Below are 17,267 nucleotides of genomic sequence, written 5' to 3' on the forward strand. Positions count from 1 at the left end.
GGTTTCCCTGACCGGGAATCGAACCCGGGCCGCGGCGGTGAGAGCGCCGAATCCTAGCCACTAGACCACCAGGGAGAGCTTGGCTTCCTCTTGGGCCAAAAAAGGCACCGCTGAGATTTGAACTCAGGATCTCCTGTTTACTAGACAGGCGCTTTGACCAACTAAGCCACGGCGCCTTGCTTAATGCTCCACGACGGGCTCAGGCTGCTGTGTTCTCTTTGGGTAGGTGCTTTGAGCTGGGGTCTACAGCGTCTTTGAAAGACACCTCCGAAGGTTATGCCCAGCATGCAGCAAAGCCTCTCAAGGCACCAGAATGAAGAGATTTTCCAGCTTCTTCGACTCTGATGGCGGTATAGCTCATTGTCACACAGGCAGGACCCACAACAGAAGTAAACAAGAAAACACTCGTCCCTGGGTGGGCTCGAACCACCATCCTTTCGGTTAACAGCCGAACGCGCTAACCAATTGCGCCACAGAGACCCTGTCTCCGCAGAACCATGAATGAAAAATGGAAGGAAACGCTGGGAGACGTTTGCCAAAACTCCCCATGAAGAAGAGGAGGAGGAGCGGCCATAGTAATAACTCTTCCTGTGATCTGTCAACGGGAGTTTGGGAAACAAAGACAACGACTCTGGTGGGACTCAAACCCACAACCTTTGAATGGCTTTTCTTTGCCCTGCCTAGAAGTGATGGCATGACTCACTTTGAGGAAGCAATCAGAGCTTGATTTTGCCAGTTCTGTAAAAGAGTGAGCTCTCACAGCGTCCGCAATTAAGAATTTTTTTTCCCAATGGAGGGCCACCCATAATGACCGCTGACCCCGACGTGATTTGAACACACAACCTTCTGATCTGGAGTCAGACGCGCTACCGTTGCGCCACGAGGCCTGTGTGCATGTAAGGAGGCAACACTCGGACGTGGACTCTGATGTGCAAACGCTGTGCCGCAAAGTGCGCTGAGAGTACCAACTATGGCGTGAACGCCATCAGGATTGACGTCCCAATGGACGTCGCCAAGCTTCTCCTGGGATTCAACAAGATTACTTTAGTGCCTGTGCAACACTGCCTGAACGATTCCACAGAAGAAGTCCCCAAAAACGCAATTCTAATTGCAACCTGGCTGAGATCACGCAGACTAGAGACAGCTGCAGGGGTCACGAGACAGTCTCGTGACCCCTGCAGCTGTTCCTTGAAACCAATCTCATAACAAGTTCAAAATCAAACTCGTTCATACGATCCATATTGACCTTACATGAACAAATTCATTGTCAAAGACATTTTGACGGGTGCGTGCTCACTAATGTTGACGATTGGCAAAGTATTTCTATTCTTCAACGAGCAAACCCCGCTACACTTGCCAGGGATTCGCCATACGTTCCTTAAGGGTTTGTGTGGGCGAGGAGATTTACATGCGGAAGTTCCACAAAATACTCTGAGTTTTCTGTGCTTCCAGAGCCTGTATAGCTCAGTCGGCAGAGCATCAGACTTTTAATCTGAGGGTCCAGGGTTCAAGTCCCTGTTCGGGCGGCGTGTGTTCAAACCTTGTCGGAGCGGCCTGCCATTGTCTCTCTTATATACCTCACTTTGAGGAAACAATGGAAGCTTTTAATCTGAGGGTCCAGCGTTCAAGTCCCTGCGTGAGCTGTGTGTTCAAACTACACAGCATGACTTATGGCACGCAGCAACCCTTGTCTCTGTTGCACGCCTTACTTTGAGACAAAGAATGCAAAAAGCCAGCTGTCACAAAGATTTCCGCTGACACTTAAGTTCCCTGACCGGGAATCGAACCCTGAATGTTCTGACACCTGAAGATGAGGACCAAGTTGCAAAACTAAGCGAGTCAAAGGCAGAGATTTCAACTGACCCTTAGGTTCCCTGACCGGGAATCGAACCCGGGCCGCGGCGGTGAAAGCGCCGAATCCTAGCCACTAGACCACCAGGGAGACTCTTAAAAGAGGATTGCCTCAGCAAGGGCTTTTTTTCTTGCGTGTCTGAACTGGAGGATGGGAGATTGCATGCCTTCCTCGCAAATAAAACCCCCCACTCGCTCACCCTTCGATAGCTCAGTTGGTAGAGCGGAGGACTGTAGGTCAAAAGCGGTTAGAAATCCTTAGGTCGCTGGTTCAAATCCGGCTCGAAGGAGGGATGTTTTGGCCTAAAAATGTGGCCTATCTGGCGACAATGCAGCTCTCACAGCAGGGAGACCCCCCATTTTAAGAGAGGTCTCAAAACAGGTTTCCCTGACCGGGAATCGAACCCGGGCCGCGGCGGTGAGAGCGCCGAATCCTAGCCACTAGACCACCAGGGAGAGCTTGGCTTCCTCTGCTCGCTGTCAAAGATACATTTTACATTTACATTTAGTCATTTAGCAGACGCTCTTATCCAGAGCGACTTACAGTAAGTACAGGGACATTCCCCCCGAGGCAAGTAGGGTGAAGTGCCTTGCCCAAGGACACAACGTCATTCGGCAGAGCCAGGGATCGAACCAGCAACCTTCTGATTACTAGTCCGATTCCCTCCGATTCCCTCACCCCTCAGCCACCTGAAGATGAGGACCGAGTTGCAAAACTAAGCGAGTCAAAGGCAGAGATTTCAACTGACCCTTAAGTTCCCTGACCGGGAATCGAACCCGGGCCGCGGCGGTGAAAGCGCCGAATCCTAGCCACTAGACCACCAGGGAGACGTTTAAAAGAGGATTGCCTCAGCAAGGGCTTTTTTTCTTGCGTGTCTGAACTGGAGGATGGGAGATTGCATGCCTTCCTCGCAAATAAAACCTCCCACTCCCTCACCCTTCGATAGCTCAGTTGGTAGAGCGGAGGACTGTAGGTCAAAAGCGGTTAGAAATCCTTAGGTCGCTGGTTCAAATCCGGCTCGAAGGAGGAATGTTTTGGCCTAAAAATGTGGCCTCTCTGGCGACAATGCAACAAGGCTGCTCTCACAGAAGGGAGACCCCCATTTTAAGAGAGATCTCAAAACAGGTTTCCCTGACCAGGAATCGAACCCGGGCCGCGGCGGTGAGAGCGCCGAATCCTAGCCACTAGACCACCAGGGAGACTCTTAAAAGAGGATTGCCTCAGCAAGGGTTTTTTTTCTTGCGTGTCTGAACTGGAGGATGGGAGATTGCATGCCTTCCTCGCAAATAAAACCTCCTACTCGCTCACCCTTCGATAGCTCAGTTGGTAGAGCGGAGGACTGTAGGTCAAAAGCGGTTAGAAATCCTTAGGTCGCTGGTTCAAATCCGGCTCGAAGGAGGGATGTTTTGGCCTAAAAATGTGGCCTATCTGGCGTCAATGCAGCTCTCACAGCAGGGACACCCCCATTTTAAGAGAGGTCTCAAAACAGGTTTCCCTGACCGGGAATCGAACCCGGGCCGCGGCGGTGAGAGCGCCGAATCCTAGCCACTAGACCACCAGGGAGAGCTTGGCTTCCTCTTGGGCCAAAAAAGGCACCGCTGAGATTTGAACTCAGGATCTCCTGTTTACTAGACAGGCGCTTTGACCAACTAAGCCACGGCGCCTTGCTTAATGCTCCACGACGGGCTCAGGCTGCTGTGTTCTCTTTGGGTAGGTGCTTTGAGCTGGGGTCTACAGCGTCTTTGAAAGACACCTCCGAAGGTTATGCCCAGCATGCAGCAAAGCCTCTCAAGGCACCAGAATGAAGAGATTTTCCAGCTTCTTCGACTCTGATGGCGGTATAGCTCATTGTCACACAGGCAGGACCCACAACAGAAGTAAACAAGAAAACACTCGTCCCTGGGTGGGCTCGAACCACCATCCTTTCGGTTAACAGCCGAACGCGCTAACCAATTGCGCCACAGAGACCCTGTCTCCGCAGAACCATGAATGAAAAATGGAAGGAAACGCTGGGAGACGTTTGCCAAAACTCCCCATGAAGAAGAGGAGGAGGAGCGGCCATAGTAATAACTCTTCCTGTGATCTGTCAACGGGAGTTTGGGAAACAAAGACAACGACTCTGGTGGGACTCAAACCCACAACCTTTGAATGGCTTTTCTTTGCCCTGCCTAGAAGTGATGGCATGACTCACTTTGAGGAAGCAATCAGAGCTTGATTTTGCCAGTTCTGTAAAAGAGTGAGCTCTCACAGCGTCCGCAATTAAGAATTTTTTTTCCCAATGGAGGGCCACCCATAATGACCGCTGACCCCGACGTGATTTGAACACACAACCTTCTGATCTGGAGTCAGACGCGCTACCGTTGCGCCACGAGGCCTGTGTGCATGTAAGGAGGCAACACTCGGACGTGGACTCTGATGTGCAAACGCTGTGCCGCAAAGTGCGCTGAGAGTACCAACTATGGCGTGAACGCCATCAGGATTGACGTCCCAATGGACGTCGCCAAGCTTCTCCTGGGATTCAACAAGATTACTTTAGTGCCTGTGCAACACTGCCTGAACGATTCCACAGAAGAAGTCCCCAAAAACGCAATTCTAATTGCAACCTGGCTGAGATCACGCAGACTAGAGACAGCTGCAGGGGTCACGAGACAGTCAACTGACCCTTAGGTTCCCTGACCGGGAATCGAACCCGGGCCGCGGCGGTGAAAGCGCCGAATCCTAGCCACTAGACCACCAGGGAGACTCTTAAAAGAGGATTGCCTCAGCAAGGGCTTTTTTTCTTGCGTGTCTGAACTGGAGGATGGGAGATTGCATGCCTTCCTCGCAAATAAAACCCCCCACTCGCTCACCCTTCGATAGCTCAGTTGGTAGAGCGGAGGACTGTAGGTCAAAAGCGGTTAGAAATCCTTAGGTCGCTGGTTCAAATCCGGCTCGAAGGAGGGATGTTTTGGCCTAAAAATGTGGCCTATCTGGCGACAATGCAGCTCTCACAGCAGGGAGACCCCCCATTTTAAGAGAGGTCTCAAAACAGGTTTCCCTGACCGGGAATCGAACCCGGGCCGCGGCGGTGAGAGCGCCGAATCCTAGCCACTAGACCACCAGGGAGAGCTTGGCTTCCTCTGCTCGCTGTCAAAGATACATTTTACATTTACATTTAGTCATTTAGCAGACGCTCTTATCCAGAGCGACTTACAGTAAGTACAGGGACATTCCCCCCGAGGCAAGTAGGGTGAAGTGCCTTGCCCAAGGACACAACGTCATTCGGCAGAGCCAGGGATCGAACCAGCAACCTTCTGATTACTAGTCCGATTCCCTCCGATTCCCTCACCCCTCAGCCACCTGAAGATGAGGACCGAGTTGCAAAACTAAGCGAGTCAAAGGCAGAGATTTCAACTGACCCTTAAGTTCCCTGACCGGGAATCGAACCCGGGCCGCGGCGGTGAAAGCGCCGAATCCTAGCCACTAGACCACCAGGGAGACTTTTAAAAGAGGATTGCCTCAGCAAGGGCTTTTTTTCTTGCGTGTCTGAACTGGAGGATGGGAGATTGCATGCCTTCCTCGCAAATAAAACCTCCCACTCCCTCACCCTTCGATAGCTCAGTTGGTAGAGCGGAGGACTGTAGGTCAAAAGCGGTTAGAAATCCTTAGGTCGCTGGTTCAAATCCGGCTCGAAGGAGGAATGTTTTGGCCTAAAAATGTGGCCTCTCTGGCGACAATGCAACAAGGCTGCTCTCACAGAAGGGAGACCCCCATTTTAAGAGAGATCTCAAAACAGGTTTCCCTGACCAGGAATCGAACCCGGGCCGCGGCGGTGAGAGCGCCGAATCCTAGCCACTAGACCACCAGGGAGACTCTTAAAAGAGGATTGCCTCAGCAAGGGCTTTTTTTCTTGCGTGTCTGAACTGGAGGATGGGAGATTGCATGCCTTCCTCGCAAATAAAACCTCCTACTCGCTCACCCTTCGATAGCTCAGTTGGTAGAGCGGAGGACTGTAGGTCAAAAGCGGTTAGAAATCCTTAGGTCGCTGGTTCAAATCCGGCTCGAAGGAGGGATGTTTTGGCCTAAAAATGTGGCCTATCTGGCGTCAATGCAGCTCTCACAGCAGGGACACCCCCATTTTAAGAGAGGTCTCAAAACAGGTTTCCCTGACCGGGAATCGAACCCGGGCCGCGGCGGTGAGAGCGCCGAATCCTAGCCACTAGACCACCAGGGAGAGCTTGGCTTCCTCTTGGGCCAAAAAAGGCACCGCTGAGATTTGAACTCAGGATCTCCTGTTTACTAGACAGGCGCTTTGACCAACTAAGCCACGGCGCCTTGCTTAATGCTCCATGACGGGCTCAGGCTGCTGTGTTCTCTTTGGGTAGGTGCTTTGAGCTGGGGTCTACAGCGTCTTTGAAAGACACCTCCGAAGGTTATGCCCAGCATGCAGCAAAGCCTCTCAAGGCACCAGAATGAAGAGATTTTCCAGCTTCTTCGACTCTGATGGCGGTATAGCTCATTGTCACACAGGCAGGACCCACAACAGAAGTAAACAAGAAAACACTCGTCCCTGGGTGGGCTCGAACCACCATCCTTTCGGTTAACAGCCGAACGCGCTAACCAATTGCGCCACAGAGACCCTGTCTCCGCAGAACCATGAATGAAAAATGGAAGGAAACGCTGGGAGACGTTTGCCAAAACTCCCCATGAAGAAGAGGAGGAGGAGCGGCCATAGTAATAACTCTTCCTGTGATCTGTCAACGGGAGTTTGGGAAACAAAGACAACGACTCTGGTGGGACTCAAACCCACAACCTTTGAATGGCTTTTCTTTGCCCTGCCTAGAAGTGATGGCATGACTCACTTTGAGGAAGCAATCAGAGCTTGATTTTGCCAGTTCTGTAAAAGAGTGAGCTCTCACAGCGTCCGCAATTAAGAATTTTTTTTCCCAATGGAGGGCCACCCATAATGACCGCTGACCCCGACGTGATTTGAACACACAACCTTCTGATCTGGAGTCAGACGCGCTACCGTTGCGCCACGAGGCCTGTGTGCATGTAAGGAGGCAACACTCGGACGTGGACTCTGATGTGCAAACGCTGTGCCGCAAAGTGCGCTGAGAGTACCAACTATGGCGTGAACGCCATCAGGATTGACGTCCCAATGGACGTCGCCAAGCTTCTCCTGGGATTCAACAAGATTACTTTAGTGCCTGTGCAACACTGCCTGAACGATTCCACAGAAGAAGTCCCCAAAAACGCAATTCTAATTGCAACCTGGCTGAGATCACGCAGACTAGAGACAGCTGCAGGGGTCACGAGACAGTCTCGTGACCCCTGCAGCTGTTCCTTGAAACCAATCTCATAACAAGTTCAAAATCAAACTCGTTCATACGATCCATATTGACCTTACATGAACAAATTCATTGTCAAAGACATTTTGACGGGTGCGTGCTCACTAATGTTGACGATTGGCAAAGTATTTCTATTCTTCAACGAGCAAACCCCGCTACACTTGCCAGGGATTCGCCATACGTTCCTTAAGGGTTTGTGTGGGCGAGGAGATTTACATGCGGAAGTTCCACAAAATACTCTGAGTTTTCTGTGCTTCCAGAGCCTGTATAGCTCAGTCGGCAGAGCATCAGACTTTTAATCTGAGGGTCCAGGGTTCAAGTCCCTGTTCGGGCGGCGTGTGTTCAAACCTTGTCGGAGCGGCCTGCCATTGTCTCTCTTATATACCTCACTTTGAGGAAACAATGGAAGCTTTTAATCTGAGGGTCCAGCGTTCAAGTCCCTGCGTGAGCTGTGTGTTCAAACTACACAGCATGACTTATGGCACGCAGCAACCCTTGTCTCTGTTGCACGCCTTACTTTGAGACAAAGAATGCAAAAAGCCAGCTGTCACAAAGATTTCCGCTGACACTTAAGTTCCCTGACCGGGAATCGAACCCTGAATGTTCTGACACCTGAAGATGAGGACCAAGTTGCAAAACTAAGCGAGTCAAAGGCAGAGATTTCAACTGACCCTTAGGTTCCCTGACCGGGAATCGAACCCGGGCCGCGGCGGTGAAAGCGCCGAATCCTAGCCACTAGACCACCAGGGAGACTCTTAAAAGAGGATTGCCTCAGCAAGGGCTTTTTTTCTTGCGTGTCTGAACTGGAGGATGGGAGATTGCATGCCTTCCTCGCATATAAAACCCCCCACTCGCTCACCCTTCGATAGCTCAGTTGGTAGAGCGGAGGACTGTAGGTCAAAAGCGGTTAGAAATCCTTAGGTCGCTGGTTCAAATCCGGCTCGAAGGAGGGATGTTTTGGCCTAAAAATGTGGCCTATCTGGCGACAATGCAGCTCTCACAGCAGGGAGACCCCCCATTTTAAGAGAGGTCTCAAAACAGGTTTCCCTGACCGGGAATCGAACCCGGGCCGCGGCGGTGAGAGCGCCGAATCCTAGCCACTAGACCACCAGGGAGAGCTTGGCTTCCTCTGCTCGCTGTCAAAGATACATTTTACATTTACATTTAGTCATTTAGCAGACGCTCTTATCCAGAGCGACTTACAGTAAGTACAGGGACATTCCCCCCGAGGCAAGTAGGGTGAAGTGCCTTGCCCAAGGACACAACGTCATTCGGCAGAGCCAGGGATCGAACCAGCAACCTTCTGATTACTAGTCCGATTCCCTCCGATTCCCTCACCCCTCAGCCACCTGAAGATGAGGACCGAGTTGCAAAACTAAGCGAGTCAAAGGCAGAGATTTCAACTGACCCTTAAGTTCCCTGACCGGGAATCGAACCCGGGCCGCGGCGGTGAAAGCGCCGAATCCTAGCCACTAGACCACCAGGGAGACTTTTAAAAGAGGATTGCCTCAGCAAGGGCTTTTTTTCTTGCGTGTCTGAACTGGAGGATGGGAGATTGCATGCCTTCCTCGCAAATAAAACCTCCCACTCCCTCACCCTTCGATAGCTCAGTTGGTAGAGCGGAGGACTGTAGGTCAAAAGCGGTTAGAAATCCTTAGGCCGCTGGTTCAAATCCGGCTCGAAGGAGGAATGTTTTGGCCTAAAAATGTGGCCTCTCTGGCGACAATGCAACAAGGCTGCTCTCACAGAAGGGAGACCCCCATTTTAAGAGAGATCTCAAAACAGGTTTCCCTGACCAGGAATCGAACCCGGGCCGCGGCGGTGAGAGCGCCGAATCCTAGCCACTAGACCACCAGGGAGACTCTTAAAAGAGGATTGCCTCAGCAAGGGCTTTTTTTCTTGCGTGTCTGAACTGGAGGATGGGAGATTGCATGCCTTCCTCGCAAATAAAACCTCCTACTCGCTCACCCTTCGATAGCTCAGTTGGTAGAGCGGAGGACTGTAGGTCAAAAGCGGTTAGAAATCCTTAGGTCGCTGGTTCAAATCCGGCTCGAAGGAGGGATGTTTTGGCCTAAAAATGTGGCCTATCTGGCGTCAATGCAGCTCTCACAGCAGGGACACCCCCATTTTAAGAGAGGTCTCAAAACAGGTTTCCCTGACCGGGAATCGAACCCGGGCCGCGGCGGTGAGAGCGCCGAATCCTAGCCACTAGACCACCAGGGAGAGCTTGGCTTCCTCTTGGGCCAAAAAAGGCACCGCTGAGATTTGAACTCAGGATCTCCTGTTTACTAGACAGGCGCTTTGACCAACTAAGCCACGGCGCCTTGCTTAATGCTCCACGACGGGCTCAGGCTGCTGTGTTCTCTTTGGGTAGGTGCTTTGAGCTGGGGTCTACAGCGTCTTTGAAAGACACCTCCGAAGGTTATGCCCAGCATGCAGCAAAGCCTCTCAAGGCACCAGAATGAAGAGATTTTCCAGCTTCTTCGACTCTGATGGCGGTATAGCTCATTGTCACACAGGCAGGACCCACAACAGAAGTAAACAAGAAAACACTCGTCCCTGGGTGGGCTCGAACCACCATCCTTTCGGTTAACAGCCGAACGCGCTAACCAATTGCGCCACAGAGACCCTGTCTCCGCAGAACCATGAATGAAAAATGGAAGGAAACGCTGGGAGACGTTTCCCAAAACTCCCCATGAAGAAGAGGAGGAGGAGCGGCCATAGTAATAACTCTTCCTGTGATCTGTCAACGGGAGTTTGGGAAACAAAGACAACGACTCTGGTGGGACTCAAACCCACAACCTTTGAATGGCTTTTCTTTGCCCTGCCTAGAAGTGATGGCATGACTCACTTTGAGGAAGCAATCAGAGCTTGATTTTGCCAGTTCTGTAAAAGAGTGAGCTCTCACAGCGTCCGCAATTAAGAATTTTTTTTCCCAATGGAGGGCCACCCATAATGACCGCTGACCCCGACGTGATTTGAACACACAACCTTCTGATCTGGAGTCAGACGCGCTACCGTTGCGCCACGAGGCCTGTGTGCATGTAAGGAGGCAACACTCGGACGTGGACTCTGATGTGCAAACGCTGTGCCGCAAAGTGCGCTGAGAGTACCAACTATGGCGTGAACGCCATCAGGATTGACGTCCCAATGGACGTCGCCAAGCTTCTCCTGGGATTCAACAAGATTACTTTAGTGCCTGTGCAACACTGCCTGAACGATTCCACAGAAGAAGTCCCCAAAAACGCAATTCTAATTGCAACCTGGCTGAGATCACGCAGACTAGAGACAGCTGCAGGGGTCACGAGACAGTCTCGTGACCCCTGCAGCTGTTCCTTGAAACCAATCTCATAACAAGTTCAAAATCAAACTCGTTCATACGATCCATATTGACCTTACATGAACAAATTCATTGTCAAAGACATTTTGACGGGTGCGTGCTCACTAATGTTGACGATTGGCAAAGTATTTCTATTCTTCAACGAGCAAACCCCGCTACACTTGCCAGGGATTCGCCATACGTTCCTTAAGGGTTTGTGTGGGCGAGGAGATTTACATGCGGAAGTTCCACAAAATACTCTGAGTTTTCTGTGCTTCCAGAGCCTGTATAGCTCAGTCGGCAGAGCATCAGACTTTTAATCTGAGGGTCCAGGGTTCAAGTCCCTGTTCGGGCGGCGTGTGTTCAAACCTTGTCGGAGCGGCCTGCCATTGTCTCTCTTATATACCTCACTTTGAGGAAACAATGGAAGCTTTTAATCTGAGGGTCCAGCGTTCAAGTCCCTGCGTGAGCTGTGTGTTCAAACTACACAGCGTGACTTATGGCACGCAGCAACCCTTGTCTCTGTTGCACGCCTTACTTTGAGACAAAGAATGCAAAAAGCCAGCTGTCACAAAGATTTCCGCTGACACTTAAGTTCCCTGACCGGGAATCGAACCCTGAATGTTCTGACACCTGAAGATGAGGACCAAGTTGCAAAACTAAGCGAGTCAAAGGCAGAGATTTCAACTGACCCTTAGGTTCCCTGACCGGGAATCGAACCCGGGCCGCGGCGGTGAAAGCGCCGAATCCTAGCCACTAGACCACCAGGGAGACTCTTAAAAGAGGATTGCCTCAGCAAGGGCTTTTTTTCTTGCGTGTCTGAACTGGAGGATGGGAGATTGCATGCCTTCCTCGCAAATAAAACCCCCCACTCGCTCACCCTTCGATAGCTCAGTTGGTAGAGCGGAGGACTGTAGGTCAAAAGCGGTTAGAAATCCTTAGGTCGCTGGTTCAAATCCGGCTCGAAGGAGGGATGTTTTGGCCTAAAAATGTGGCCTATCTGGCGACAATGCAGCTCTCACAGCAGGGAGACCCCCCATTTTAAGAGAGGTCTCAAAACAGGTTTCCCTGACCGGGAATCGAACCCGGGCCGCGGCGGTGAGAGCGCCGAATCCTAGCCACTAGACCACCAGGGAGAGCTTGGCTTCCTCTGCTCGCTGTCAAAGATACATTTTACATTTACATTTAGTCATTTAGCAGACGCTCTTATCCAGAGCGACTTACAGTAAGTACAGGGACATTCCCCCCGAGGCAAGTAGGGTGAAGTGCCTTGCCCAAGGACACAACGTCATTCGGCAGAGCCAGGGATCGATCCAGCAACCTTCTGATTACTAGTCCGATTCCCTCCGATTCCCTCACCCCTCAGCCACCTGAAGATGAGGACCGAGTTGCAAAACTAAGCGAGTCAAAGGCAGAGATTTCAACTGACCCTTAAGTTCCCTGACCGGGAATCGAACCCGGGCCGCGGCGGTGAAAGCGCCGAATCCTAGCCACTAGACCACCAGGGAGACTTTTAAAAGAGGATTGCCTCAGCAAGGGCTTTTTTTCTTGCGTGTCTGAACTGGAGGATGGGAGATTGCATGCCTTCCTCGCAAATAAAACCTCCCACTCCCTCACCCTTCGATAGCTCAGTTGGTAGAGCGGAGGACTGTAGGTCAAAAGCGGTTAGAAATCCTTAGGTCGCTGGTTCAAATCCGGCTCGAAGGAGGAATGTTTTGGCCTAAAAATGTGGCCTCTCTGGCGACAATGCAACAAGGCTGCTCTCACAGAAGGGAGACCCCCATTTTAAGAGAGATCTCAAAACAGGTTTCCCCGACCAGGAATCGAACCCGAGCCGCGGCGGTGAGAGCGCCGAATCCTAGCCACTAGACCACCAGGGAGACTCTTAAAAGAGGATTGCCTCAGCAAGGGCTTTTTTTCTTGCGTGTCTGAACTGGAGGATGGGAGATTGCATGCCTTCCTCGCAAATAAAACCTCCTACTCGCTCACCCTTCGATAGCTCAGTTGGTAGAGCGGAGGACTGTAGGTCAAAAGCGGTTAGAAATCCTTAGGTCGCTGGTTCAAATCCGGCTCGAAGGAGGGATGTTTTGGCCTAAAAATGTGGCCTATCTGGCGTCAATGCAGCTCTCACAGCAGGGACACCCCCATTTTAAGAGAGGTCTCAAAACAGGTTTCCCTGACCGGGAATCGAACCCGGGCCGCGGCGGTGAGAGCGCCGAATCCTAGCCACTAGACCACCAGGGAGAGCTTGGCTTCCTCTGCTCGCTGTCAAAGATACATTTTACATTTACATTTAGTCATTTAGCAGACGCTCTTATCCAGAGCGACTTACAGTAAGTACAGGGACATTCCCCCCGAGGCAAGTAGGGTGAAGTGCCTTGCCCAAGGACACAACGTCATTCGGCAGAGCCAGGGATCGAACCAGCAACCTTCTGATTACTAGTCCGATTCCCTCCGATTCCCTCACCCCTCAGCCACCTGAAGATGAGGACCGAGTTGCAAAACTAAGCGAGTCAAAGGCAGAGATTTCAACTGACCCTTAAGTTCCCTGACCGGGAATCGAACCCGGGCCGCGGCGGTGAAAGCGCCGAATCCTAGCCACTAGACCACCAGGGAGACTTTTAAAAGAGGATTGCCTCAGCAAGGGCTTTTTTTCTTGCGTGTCTGAACTGGAGGATGGGAGATTGCATGCCTTCCTCGCAAATAAAACCTCCTACTCGCTCACCCTTCGATAGCTCAGTTGGTAGAGCGGAGGACTGTAGGTCAAAAGCGGTTAGAAATCCTTAGGTCGCTGGTTCAAATCCGGCTCGAAGGAGGGATGTTTTGGCCTAAAAATGTGGCCTATCTGGCGTCAATGCAGCTCTCACAGCAGGGACACCCCCATTTTAAGAGAGGTCTCAAAACAGGTTTCCCTGACCGGGAATCGAACCCGGGCCGCGGCGGTGAGAGCGCCGAATCCTAGCCACTAGACCACCAGGGAGAGCTTGGCTTCCTCTTGGGCCAAAAAAGGCACCGCTGAGATTTGAACTCAGGATCTCCTGTTTACTAGACAGGCGCTTTGACCAACTAAGCCACGGCGCCTTGCTTAATGCTCCATGACGGGCTCAGGCTGCTGTGTTCTCTTTGGGTAGGTGCTTTGAGCTGGGGTCTACAGCGTCTTTGAAAGACACCTCCGAAGGTTATGCCCAGCATGCAGCAAAGCCTCTCAAGGCACCAGAATGAAGAGATTTTCCAGCTTCTTCGACTCTGATGGCGGTATAGCTCATTGTCACACAGGCAGGACCCACAACAGAAGTAAACAAGAAAACACTCGTCCCTGGGTGGGCTCGAACCACCATCCTTTCGGTTAACAGCCGAACGCGCTAACCAATTGCGCCACAGAGACCCTGTCTCCGCAGAACCATGAATGAAAAATGGAAGGAAACGCTGGGAGACGTTTGCCAAAACTCCCCATGAAGAAGAGGAGGAGGAGCGGCCATAGTAATAACTCTTCCTGTGATCTGTCAACGGGAGTTTGGGAAACAAAGACAACGACTCTGGTGGGACTCAAACCCACAACCTTTGAATGGCTTTTCTTTGCCCTGCCTAGAAGTGATGGCATGACTCACTTTGAGGAAGCAATCAGAGCTTGATTTTGCCAGTTCTGTAAAAGAGTGAGCTCTCACAGCGTCCGCAATTAAGAATTTTTTTTCCCAATGGAGGGCCACCCATAATGACCGCTGACCCCGACGTGATTTGAACACACAACCTTCTGATCTGGAGTCAGACACGCTACCGTTGCGCCACGAGGCCTGTGTGCATGTAAGGAGGCAACACTCGGACGTGGACTCTGATGTGCAAACGCTGTGCCGCAAAGTGCGCTGAGAGTACCAACTATGGCGTGAACGCCATCAGGATTGACGTCCCAATGGACGTCGCCAAGCTTCTCCTGGGATTCAACAAGATTACTTTAGTGCCTGTGCAACACTGCCTGAACGATTCCACAGAAGAAGTCCCCAAAAACGCAATTCTAATTGCAACCTGGCTGAGATCACGCAGACTAGAGACAGCTGCAGGGGTCACGAGACAGTCTCGTGACCCCTGCAGCTGTTCCTTGAAACCAATCTCATAACAAGTTCAAAATCAAACTCGTTCATACGATCCATATTGACCTTACATGAACAAATTCATTGTCAAAGACATTTTGACGGGTGCGTGCTCACTAATGTTGACGATTGGCAAAGTATTTCTATTCTTCAACGAGCAAACCCCGCTACACTTGCCAGGGATTCGCCATACGTTCCTTAAGGGTTTGTGTGGGCGAGGAGATTTACATGCGGAAGTTCCACAAAATACTCTGAGTTTTCTGTGCTTCCAGAGCCTGTATAGCTCAGTCGGCAGAGCATCAGACTTTTAATCTGAGGGTCCAGGGTTCAAGTCCCTGTTCGGGCGGCGTGTGTTCAAACCTTGTCGGAGCGGCCTGCCATTGTCTCTCTTATATACCTCACTTTGAGGAAACAATGGAAGCTTTTAATCTGAGGGTCCAGCGTTCAAGTCCCTGCGTGAGCTGTGTGTTCAAACTACACAGCATGACTTATGGCACGCAGCAACCCTTGTCTCTGTTGCACGCCTTACTTTGAGACAAAGAATGCAAAAAGCCAGCTGTCACAAAGATTTCCGCTGACACTTAAGTTCCCTGACCGGGAATCGAACCCTGAATGTTCTGACACCTGAAGATGAGGACCAAGTTGCAAAACTAAGCGAGTCAAAGGCAGAGATTTCAACTGACCCTTAGGTTCCCTGACCGGGAATCGAACCCGGGCCGCGGCGGTGAAAGCGCCGAATCCTAGCCACTAGACCACCAGGGAGACTCTTAAAAGAGGATTGCCTCAGCAAGGGCTTTTTTTCTTGCGTGTCTGAACTGGAGGATGGGAGATTGCATGCCTTCCTCGCATATAAAACCCCCCACTCGCTCACCCTTCGATAGCTCAGTTGGTAGAGCGGAGGACTGTAGGTCAAAAGCGGTTAGAAATCCTTAGGTCGCTGGTTCAAATCCGGCTCGAAGGAGGGATGTTTTGGCCTAAAAATGTGGCCTATCTGGCGACAATGCAGCTCTCACAGCAGGGAGACCCCCCATTTTAAGAGAGGTCTCAAAACAGGTTTCCCTGACCGGGAATCGAACCCGGGCCGCGGCGGTGAGAGCGCCGAATCCTAGCCACTAGACCACCAGGGAGAGCTTGGCTTCCTCTGCTCGCTGTCAAAGATACATTTTACATTTACATTTAGTCATTTAGCAGACGCTCTTATCCAGAGCGACTTACAGTAAGTACAGGGACATTCCCCCCGAGGCAAGTAGGGTGAAGTGCCTTGCCCAAGGACACAACGTCATTCGGCAGAGCCAGGGATCGAACCAGCAACCTTCTGATTACTAGTCCGATTCCCTCCGATTCCCTCACCCCTCAGCCACCTGAAGATGAGGACCGAGTTGCAAAACTAAGCGAGTCAAAGGCAGAGATTTCAACTGACCCTTAAGTTCCCTGACCGGGAATCGAACCCGGGCCGCGGCGGTGAAAGCGCCGAATCCTAGCCACTAGACCACCAGGGAGACTTTTAAAAGAGGATTGCCTCAGCAAGGGCTTTTTTTCTTGCGTGTCTGAACTGGAGGATGGGAGATTGCATGCCTTCCTCGCAAATAAAACCTCCCACTCCCTCACCCTTCGATAGCTCAGTTGGTAGAGCGGAGGACTGTAGGTCAAAAGCGGTTAGAAATCCTTAGGCCGCTGGTTCAAATCCGGCTCGAAGGAGGAATGTTTTGGCCTAAAAATGTGGCCTCTCTGGCGACAATGCAACAAGGCTGCTCTCACAGAAGGGAGACCCCCATTTTAAGAGAGATCTCAAAACAGGTTTCCCTGACCAGGAATCGAACCCGGGCCGCGGCGGTGAGAGCGCCGAATCCTAGCCACTAGACCACCAGGGAGACTCTTAAAAGAGGATTGCCTCAGCAAGGGCTTTTTTTCTTGCGTGTCTGAACTGGAGGATGGGAGATTGCATGCCTTCCTCGCAAATAAAACCTCCTACTCGCTCACCCTTCGATAGCTCAGTTGGTAGAGCGGAGGACTGTAGGTCAAAAGCGGTTAGAAATCCTTAGGTCGCTGGTTCAAATCCGGCTCGAAGGAGGGATGTTTTGGCCTAAAAATGTGGCCTATCTGGCGTCAATGCAGCTCTCACAGCAGGGACACCCCCATTTTAAGAGAGGTCTCAAAACAGGTTTCCCTGACCGGGAATCGAACCCGGGCCGCGGCGGTGAGAGCGCCGAATCCTAGCCACTAGACCACCAGGGAGAGCTTGGCTTCCTCTTGGGCCAAAAAAGGCACCGCTGAGATTTGAACTCAGGATCTCCTGTTTACTAGACAGGCGCTTTGACCAACTAAGCCACGGCGCCTTGCTTAATGCTCCATGACGGGCTCAGGCTGCTGTGTTCTCTTTGGGTAGGTGCTTTGAGCTGGGGTCTACAGCGTCTTTGAAAGACACCTCCGAAGGTTATGCCCAGCATGCAGCAAAGCCTCTCAAGGCACCAGAATGAAGAGATTTTCCAGCTTCTTCGACTCTGATGGCGGTATAGCTCATTGTCACACAGGCAGGACCCACAACAGAAGTAAACAAGAAAACACTCGTCCCTGGGTGGGCTCGAACCACCATCCTTTCGGTTAACAGCCGAACGCGCTAACCAATTGCGCCACAGAGACCCTGTCTCCGCAGAACCATGAATGAAAAATGGAAGGAAACG

At 51.5% G+C, this 17,267-nt stretch overlaps 60 non-coding genes across 60 annotated transcripts; 20 read left to right on the top strand and 40 right to left on the bottom strand.

Annotated features, from left to right (window-relative positions):
• Positions 1 to 3: 3 nt before the first annotated feature.
• trnae-cuc (transfer RNA glutamic acid (anticodon CUC)) lies at positions 4 to 75 on the bottom strand. The gene has a single exon. It is a non-coding gene; the product is annotated as a tRNA-Glu (tRNA).
• A 27-nt stretch (positions 76 to 102) lies between these two features.
• trnat-agu (transfer RNA threonine (anticodon AGU)) lies at positions 103 to 176 on the bottom strand. The gene has a single exon. It is a non-coding gene; the product is annotated as a tRNA-Thr (tRNA).
• A 230-nt stretch (positions 177 to 406) lies between these two features.
• On the bottom strand, positions 407 to 480 carry trnan-guu (transfer RNA asparagine (anticodon GUU)). Its single transcript has one exon. It is a non-coding gene; the product is annotated as a tRNA-Asn (tRNA).
• Positions 481 to 815: 335 nt separating this feature from the next.
• On the bottom strand, positions 816 to 887 carry trnaw-cca (transfer RNA tryptophan (anticodon CCA)). Its single transcript has one exon. It is a non-coding gene; the product is annotated as a tRNA-Trp (tRNA).
• A 566-nt stretch (positions 888 to 1,453) lies between these two features.
• Positions 1,454 to 1,526, top strand: trnak-uuu (transfer RNA lysine (anticodon UUU)). The gene has a single exon. It is a non-coding gene; the product is annotated as a tRNA-Lys (tRNA).
• Positions 1,527 to 1,870: 344 nt separating this feature from the next.
• trnae-uuc (transfer RNA glutamic acid (anticodon UUC)) lies at positions 1,871 to 1,942 on the bottom strand. Its single transcript has one exon. It is a non-coding gene; the product is annotated as a tRNA-Glu (tRNA).
• A 109-nt stretch (positions 1,943 to 2,051) lies between these two features.
• On the top strand, positions 2,052 to 2,141 carry trnay-gua (transfer RNA tyrosine (anticodon GUA)). Its single transcript is given in 2 exon segments — positions 2,052 to 2,088; positions 2,106 to 2,141. It is a non-coding gene; the product is annotated as a tRNA-Tyr (tRNA).
• A 94-nt stretch (positions 2,142 to 2,235) lies between these two features.
• On the bottom strand, positions 2,236 to 2,307 carry trnae-cuc (transfer RNA glutamic acid (anticodon CUC)). Its single transcript has one exon. It is a non-coding gene; the product is annotated as a tRNA-Glu (tRNA).
• A 300-nt stretch (positions 2,308 to 2,607) lies between these two features.
• On the bottom strand, positions 2,608 to 2,679 carry trnae-uuc (transfer RNA glutamic acid (anticodon UUC)). Its single transcript has one exon. It is a non-coding gene; the product is annotated as a tRNA-Glu (tRNA).
• Positions 2,680 to 2,788: 109 nt separating this feature from the next.
• Positions 2,789 to 2,878, top strand: trnay-gua (transfer RNA tyrosine (anticodon GUA)). The gene is given in 2 exon segments: positions 2,789 to 2,825; positions 2,843 to 2,878. It is a non-coding gene; the product is annotated as a tRNA-Tyr (tRNA).
• A 282-nt stretch (positions 2,879 to 3,160) lies between these two features.
• On the top strand, positions 3,161 to 3,250 carry trnay-gua (transfer RNA tyrosine (anticodon GUA)). The gene is given in 2 exon segments: positions 3,161 to 3,197; positions 3,215 to 3,250. It is a non-coding gene; the product is annotated as a tRNA-Tyr (tRNA).
• A 93-nt stretch (positions 3,251 to 3,343) lies between these two features.
• On the bottom strand, positions 3,344 to 3,415 carry trnae-cuc (transfer RNA glutamic acid (anticodon CUC)). Its single transcript has one exon. It is a non-coding gene; the product is annotated as a tRNA-Glu (tRNA).
• A 27-nt stretch (positions 3,416 to 3,442) lies between these two features.
• Positions 3,443 to 3,516, bottom strand: trnat-agu (transfer RNA threonine (anticodon AGU)). The gene has a single exon. It is a non-coding gene; the product is annotated as a tRNA-Thr (tRNA).
• A 230-nt stretch (positions 3,517 to 3,746) lies between these two features.
• trnan-guu (transfer RNA asparagine (anticodon GUU)) lies at positions 3,747 to 3,820 on the bottom strand. The gene has a single exon. It is a non-coding gene; the product is annotated as a tRNA-Asn (tRNA).
• Positions 3,821 to 4,155: 335 nt separating this feature from the next.
• trnaw-cca (transfer RNA tryptophan (anticodon CCA)) lies at positions 4,156 to 4,227 on the bottom strand. Its single transcript has one exon. It is a non-coding gene; the product is annotated as a tRNA-Trp (tRNA).
• A 293-nt stretch (positions 4,228 to 4,520) lies between these two features.
• Positions 4,521 to 4,592, bottom strand: trnae-uuc (transfer RNA glutamic acid (anticodon UUC)). Its single transcript has one exon. It is a non-coding gene; the product is annotated as a tRNA-Glu (tRNA).
• Positions 4,593 to 4,701: 109 nt separating this feature from the next.
• Positions 4,702 to 4,791, top strand: trnay-gua (transfer RNA tyrosine (anticodon GUA)). Its single transcript is given in 2 exon segments — positions 4,702 to 4,738; positions 4,756 to 4,791. It is a non-coding gene; the product is annotated as a tRNA-Tyr (tRNA).
• A 94-nt stretch (positions 4,792 to 4,885) lies between these two features.
• On the bottom strand, positions 4,886 to 4,957 carry trnae-cuc (transfer RNA glutamic acid (anticodon CUC)). Its single transcript has one exon. It is a non-coding gene; the product is annotated as a tRNA-Glu (tRNA).
• Positions 4,958 to 5,257: 300 nt separating this feature from the next.
• On the bottom strand, positions 5,258 to 5,329 carry trnae-uuc (transfer RNA glutamic acid (anticodon UUC)). The gene has a single exon. It is a non-coding gene; the product is annotated as a tRNA-Glu (tRNA).
• Positions 5,330 to 5,438: 109 nt separating this feature from the next.
• Positions 5,439 to 5,528, top strand: trnay-gua (transfer RNA tyrosine (anticodon GUA)). Its single transcript is given in 2 exon segments — positions 5,439 to 5,475; positions 5,493 to 5,528. It is a non-coding gene; the product is annotated as a tRNA-Tyr (tRNA).
• A 282-nt stretch (positions 5,529 to 5,810) lies between these two features.
• Positions 5,811 to 5,900, top strand: trnay-gua (transfer RNA tyrosine (anticodon GUA)). Its single transcript is given in 2 exon segments — positions 5,811 to 5,847; positions 5,865 to 5,900. It is a non-coding gene; the product is annotated as a tRNA-Tyr (tRNA).
• A 93-nt stretch (positions 5,901 to 5,993) lies between these two features.
• On the bottom strand, positions 5,994 to 6,065 carry trnae-cuc (transfer RNA glutamic acid (anticodon CUC)). The gene has a single exon. It is a non-coding gene; the product is annotated as a tRNA-Glu (tRNA).
• A 27-nt stretch (positions 6,066 to 6,092) lies between these two features.
• On the bottom strand, positions 6,093 to 6,166 carry trnat-agu (transfer RNA threonine (anticodon AGU)). Its single transcript has one exon. It is a non-coding gene; the product is annotated as a tRNA-Thr (tRNA).
• Positions 6,167 to 6,396: 230 nt separating this feature from the next.
• Positions 6,397 to 6,470, bottom strand: trnan-guu (transfer RNA asparagine (anticodon GUU)). Its single transcript has one exon. It is a non-coding gene; the product is annotated as a tRNA-Asn (tRNA).
• A 335-nt stretch (positions 6,471 to 6,805) lies between these two features.
• Positions 6,806 to 6,877, bottom strand: trnaw-cca (transfer RNA tryptophan (anticodon CCA)). The gene has a single exon. It is a non-coding gene; the product is annotated as a tRNA-Trp (tRNA).
• Positions 6,878 to 7,443: 566 nt separating this feature from the next.
• Positions 7,444 to 7,516, top strand: trnak-uuu (transfer RNA lysine (anticodon UUU)). Its single transcript has one exon. It is a non-coding gene; the product is annotated as a tRNA-Lys (tRNA).
• Positions 7,517 to 7,860: 344 nt separating this feature from the next.
• Positions 7,861 to 7,932, bottom strand: trnae-uuc (transfer RNA glutamic acid (anticodon UUC)). The gene has a single exon. It is a non-coding gene; the product is annotated as a tRNA-Glu (tRNA).
• A 109-nt stretch (positions 7,933 to 8,041) lies between these two features.
• Positions 8,042 to 8,131, top strand: trnay-gua (transfer RNA tyrosine (anticodon GUA)). Its single transcript is given in 2 exon segments — positions 8,042 to 8,078; positions 8,096 to 8,131. It is a non-coding gene; the product is annotated as a tRNA-Tyr (tRNA).
• Positions 8,132 to 8,225: 94 nt separating this feature from the next.
• On the bottom strand, positions 8,226 to 8,297 carry trnae-cuc (transfer RNA glutamic acid (anticodon CUC)). Its single transcript has one exon. It is a non-coding gene; the product is annotated as a tRNA-Glu (tRNA).
• Positions 8,298 to 8,597: 300 nt separating this feature from the next.
• trnae-uuc (transfer RNA glutamic acid (anticodon UUC)) lies at positions 8,598 to 8,669 on the bottom strand. The gene has a single exon. It is a non-coding gene; the product is annotated as a tRNA-Glu (tRNA).
• A 109-nt stretch (positions 8,670 to 8,778) lies between these two features.
• On the top strand, positions 8,779 to 8,868 carry trnay-gua (transfer RNA tyrosine (anticodon GUA)). The gene is given in 2 exon segments: positions 8,779 to 8,815; positions 8,833 to 8,868. It is a non-coding gene; the product is annotated as a tRNA-Tyr (tRNA).
• A 282-nt stretch (positions 8,869 to 9,150) lies between these two features.
• trnay-gua (transfer RNA tyrosine (anticodon GUA)) lies at positions 9,151 to 9,240 on the top strand. The gene is given in 2 exon segments: positions 9,151 to 9,187; positions 9,205 to 9,240. It is a non-coding gene; the product is annotated as a tRNA-Tyr (tRNA).
• A 93-nt stretch (positions 9,241 to 9,333) lies between these two features.
• On the bottom strand, positions 9,334 to 9,405 carry trnae-cuc (transfer RNA glutamic acid (anticodon CUC)). The gene has a single exon. It is a non-coding gene; the product is annotated as a tRNA-Glu (tRNA).
• A 27-nt stretch (positions 9,406 to 9,432) lies between these two features.
• Positions 9,433 to 9,506, bottom strand: trnat-agu (transfer RNA threonine (anticodon AGU)). The gene has a single exon. It is a non-coding gene; the product is annotated as a tRNA-Thr (tRNA).
• Positions 9,507 to 9,736: 230 nt separating this feature from the next.
• On the bottom strand, positions 9,737 to 9,810 carry trnan-guu (transfer RNA asparagine (anticodon GUU)). Its single transcript has one exon. It is a non-coding gene; the product is annotated as a tRNA-Asn (tRNA).
• Positions 9,811 to 10,145: 335 nt separating this feature from the next.
• On the bottom strand, positions 10,146 to 10,217 carry trnaw-cca (transfer RNA tryptophan (anticodon CCA)). Its single transcript has one exon. It is a non-coding gene; the product is annotated as a tRNA-Trp (tRNA).
• A 566-nt stretch (positions 10,218 to 10,783) lies between these two features.
• trnak-uuu (transfer RNA lysine (anticodon UUU)) lies at positions 10,784 to 10,856 on the top strand. Its single transcript has one exon. It is a non-coding gene; the product is annotated as a tRNA-Lys (tRNA).
• A 344-nt stretch (positions 10,857 to 11,200) lies between these two features.
• Positions 11,201 to 11,272, bottom strand: trnae-uuc (transfer RNA glutamic acid (anticodon UUC)). Its single transcript has one exon. It is a non-coding gene; the product is annotated as a tRNA-Glu (tRNA).
• A 109-nt stretch (positions 11,273 to 11,381) lies between these two features.
• Positions 11,382 to 11,471, top strand: trnay-gua (transfer RNA tyrosine (anticodon GUA)). The gene is given in 2 exon segments: positions 11,382 to 11,418; positions 11,436 to 11,471. It is a non-coding gene; the product is annotated as a tRNA-Tyr (tRNA).
• A 94-nt stretch (positions 11,472 to 11,565) lies between these two features.
• On the bottom strand, positions 11,566 to 11,637 carry trnae-cuc (transfer RNA glutamic acid (anticodon CUC)). Its single transcript has one exon. It is a non-coding gene; the product is annotated as a tRNA-Glu (tRNA).
• A 300-nt stretch (positions 11,638 to 11,937) lies between these two features.
• Positions 11,938 to 12,009, bottom strand: trnae-uuc (transfer RNA glutamic acid (anticodon UUC)). Its single transcript has one exon. It is a non-coding gene; the product is annotated as a tRNA-Glu (tRNA).
• A 109-nt stretch (positions 12,010 to 12,118) lies between these two features.
• trnay-gua (transfer RNA tyrosine (anticodon GUA)) lies at positions 12,119 to 12,208 on the top strand. The gene is given in 2 exon segments: positions 12,119 to 12,155; positions 12,173 to 12,208. It is a non-coding gene; the product is annotated as a tRNA-Tyr (tRNA).
• A 282-nt stretch (positions 12,209 to 12,490) lies between these two features.
• Positions 12,491 to 12,580, top strand: trnay-gua (transfer RNA tyrosine (anticodon GUA)). Its single transcript is given in 2 exon segments — positions 12,491 to 12,527; positions 12,545 to 12,580. It is a non-coding gene; the product is annotated as a tRNA-Tyr (tRNA).
• Positions 12,581 to 12,673: 93 nt separating this feature from the next.
• On the bottom strand, positions 12,674 to 12,745 carry trnae-cuc (transfer RNA glutamic acid (anticodon CUC)). Its single transcript has one exon. It is a non-coding gene; the product is annotated as a tRNA-Glu (tRNA).
• Positions 12,746 to 13,045: 300 nt separating this feature from the next.
• trnae-uuc (transfer RNA glutamic acid (anticodon UUC)) lies at positions 13,046 to 13,117 on the bottom strand. The gene has a single exon. It is a non-coding gene; the product is annotated as a tRNA-Glu (tRNA).
• Positions 13,118 to 13,226: 109 nt separating this feature from the next.
• trnay-gua (transfer RNA tyrosine (anticodon GUA)) lies at positions 13,227 to 13,316 on the top strand. The gene is given in 2 exon segments: positions 13,227 to 13,263; positions 13,281 to 13,316. It is a non-coding gene; the product is annotated as a tRNA-Tyr (tRNA).
• A 93-nt stretch (positions 13,317 to 13,409) lies between these two features.
• On the bottom strand, positions 13,410 to 13,481 carry trnae-cuc (transfer RNA glutamic acid (anticodon CUC)). The gene has a single exon. It is a non-coding gene; the product is annotated as a tRNA-Glu (tRNA).
• A 27-nt stretch (positions 13,482 to 13,508) lies between these two features.
• Positions 13,509 to 13,582, bottom strand: trnat-agu (transfer RNA threonine (anticodon AGU)). The gene has a single exon. It is a non-coding gene; the product is annotated as a tRNA-Thr (tRNA).
• A 230-nt stretch (positions 13,583 to 13,812) lies between these two features.
• Positions 13,813 to 13,886, bottom strand: trnan-guu (transfer RNA asparagine (anticodon GUU)). Its single transcript has one exon. It is a non-coding gene; the product is annotated as a tRNA-Asn (tRNA).
• Positions 13,887 to 14,221: 335 nt separating this feature from the next.
• On the bottom strand, positions 14,222 to 14,293 carry trnaw-cca (transfer RNA tryptophan (anticodon CCA)). The gene has a single exon. It is a non-coding gene; the product is annotated as a tRNA-Trp (tRNA).
• A 566-nt stretch (positions 14,294 to 14,859) lies between these two features.
• Positions 14,860 to 14,932, top strand: trnak-uuu (transfer RNA lysine (anticodon UUU)). Its single transcript has one exon. It is a non-coding gene; the product is annotated as a tRNA-Lys (tRNA).
• Positions 14,933 to 15,276: 344 nt separating this feature from the next.
• trnae-uuc (transfer RNA glutamic acid (anticodon UUC)) lies at positions 15,277 to 15,348 on the bottom strand. The gene has a single exon. It is a non-coding gene; the product is annotated as a tRNA-Glu (tRNA).
• Positions 15,349 to 15,457: 109 nt separating this feature from the next.
• Positions 15,458 to 15,547, top strand: trnay-gua (transfer RNA tyrosine (anticodon GUA)). The gene is given in 2 exon segments: positions 15,458 to 15,494; positions 15,512 to 15,547. It is a non-coding gene; the product is annotated as a tRNA-Tyr (tRNA).
• Positions 15,548 to 15,641: 94 nt separating this feature from the next.
• trnae-cuc (transfer RNA glutamic acid (anticodon CUC)) lies at positions 15,642 to 15,713 on the bottom strand. The gene has a single exon. It is a non-coding gene; the product is annotated as a tRNA-Glu (tRNA).
• Positions 15,714 to 16,013: 300 nt separating this feature from the next.
• trnae-uuc (transfer RNA glutamic acid (anticodon UUC)) lies at positions 16,014 to 16,085 on the bottom strand. The gene has a single exon. It is a non-coding gene; the product is annotated as a tRNA-Glu (tRNA).
• Positions 16,086 to 16,194: 109 nt separating this feature from the next.
• trnay-gua (transfer RNA tyrosine (anticodon GUA)) lies at positions 16,195 to 16,284 on the top strand. Its single transcript is given in 2 exon segments — positions 16,195 to 16,231; positions 16,249 to 16,284. It is a non-coding gene; the product is annotated as a tRNA-Tyr (tRNA).
• A 282-nt stretch (positions 16,285 to 16,566) lies between these two features.
• On the top strand, positions 16,567 to 16,656 carry trnay-gua (transfer RNA tyrosine (anticodon GUA)). The gene is given in 2 exon segments: positions 16,567 to 16,603; positions 16,621 to 16,656. It is a non-coding gene; the product is annotated as a tRNA-Tyr (tRNA).
• A 93-nt stretch (positions 16,657 to 16,749) lies between these two features.
• On the bottom strand, positions 16,750 to 16,821 carry trnae-cuc (transfer RNA glutamic acid (anticodon CUC)). The gene has a single exon. It is a non-coding gene; the product is annotated as a tRNA-Glu (tRNA).
• Positions 16,822 to 16,848: 27 nt separating this feature from the next.
• On the bottom strand, positions 16,849 to 16,922 carry trnat-agu (transfer RNA threonine (anticodon AGU)). The gene has a single exon. It is a non-coding gene; the product is annotated as a tRNA-Thr (tRNA).
• Positions 16,923 to 17,152: 230 nt separating this feature from the next.
• On the bottom strand, positions 17,153 to 17,226 carry trnan-guu (transfer RNA asparagine (anticodon GUU)). The gene has a single exon. It is a non-coding gene; the product is annotated as a tRNA-Asn (tRNA).
• Positions 17,227 to 17,267: the final 41 nt, after the last annotated feature.

The sequence above is a fragment of the Osmerus mordax genome, chromosome 25, assembly GCF_038355195.1.
Source record: "Osmerus mordax isolate fOsmMor3 chromosome 25, fOsmMor3.pri, whole genome shotgun sequence".
NCBI classification, from domain to species: Eukaryota; Metazoa; Chordata; class Actinopteri; order Osmeriformes; family Osmeridae; genus Osmerus; species Osmerus mordax.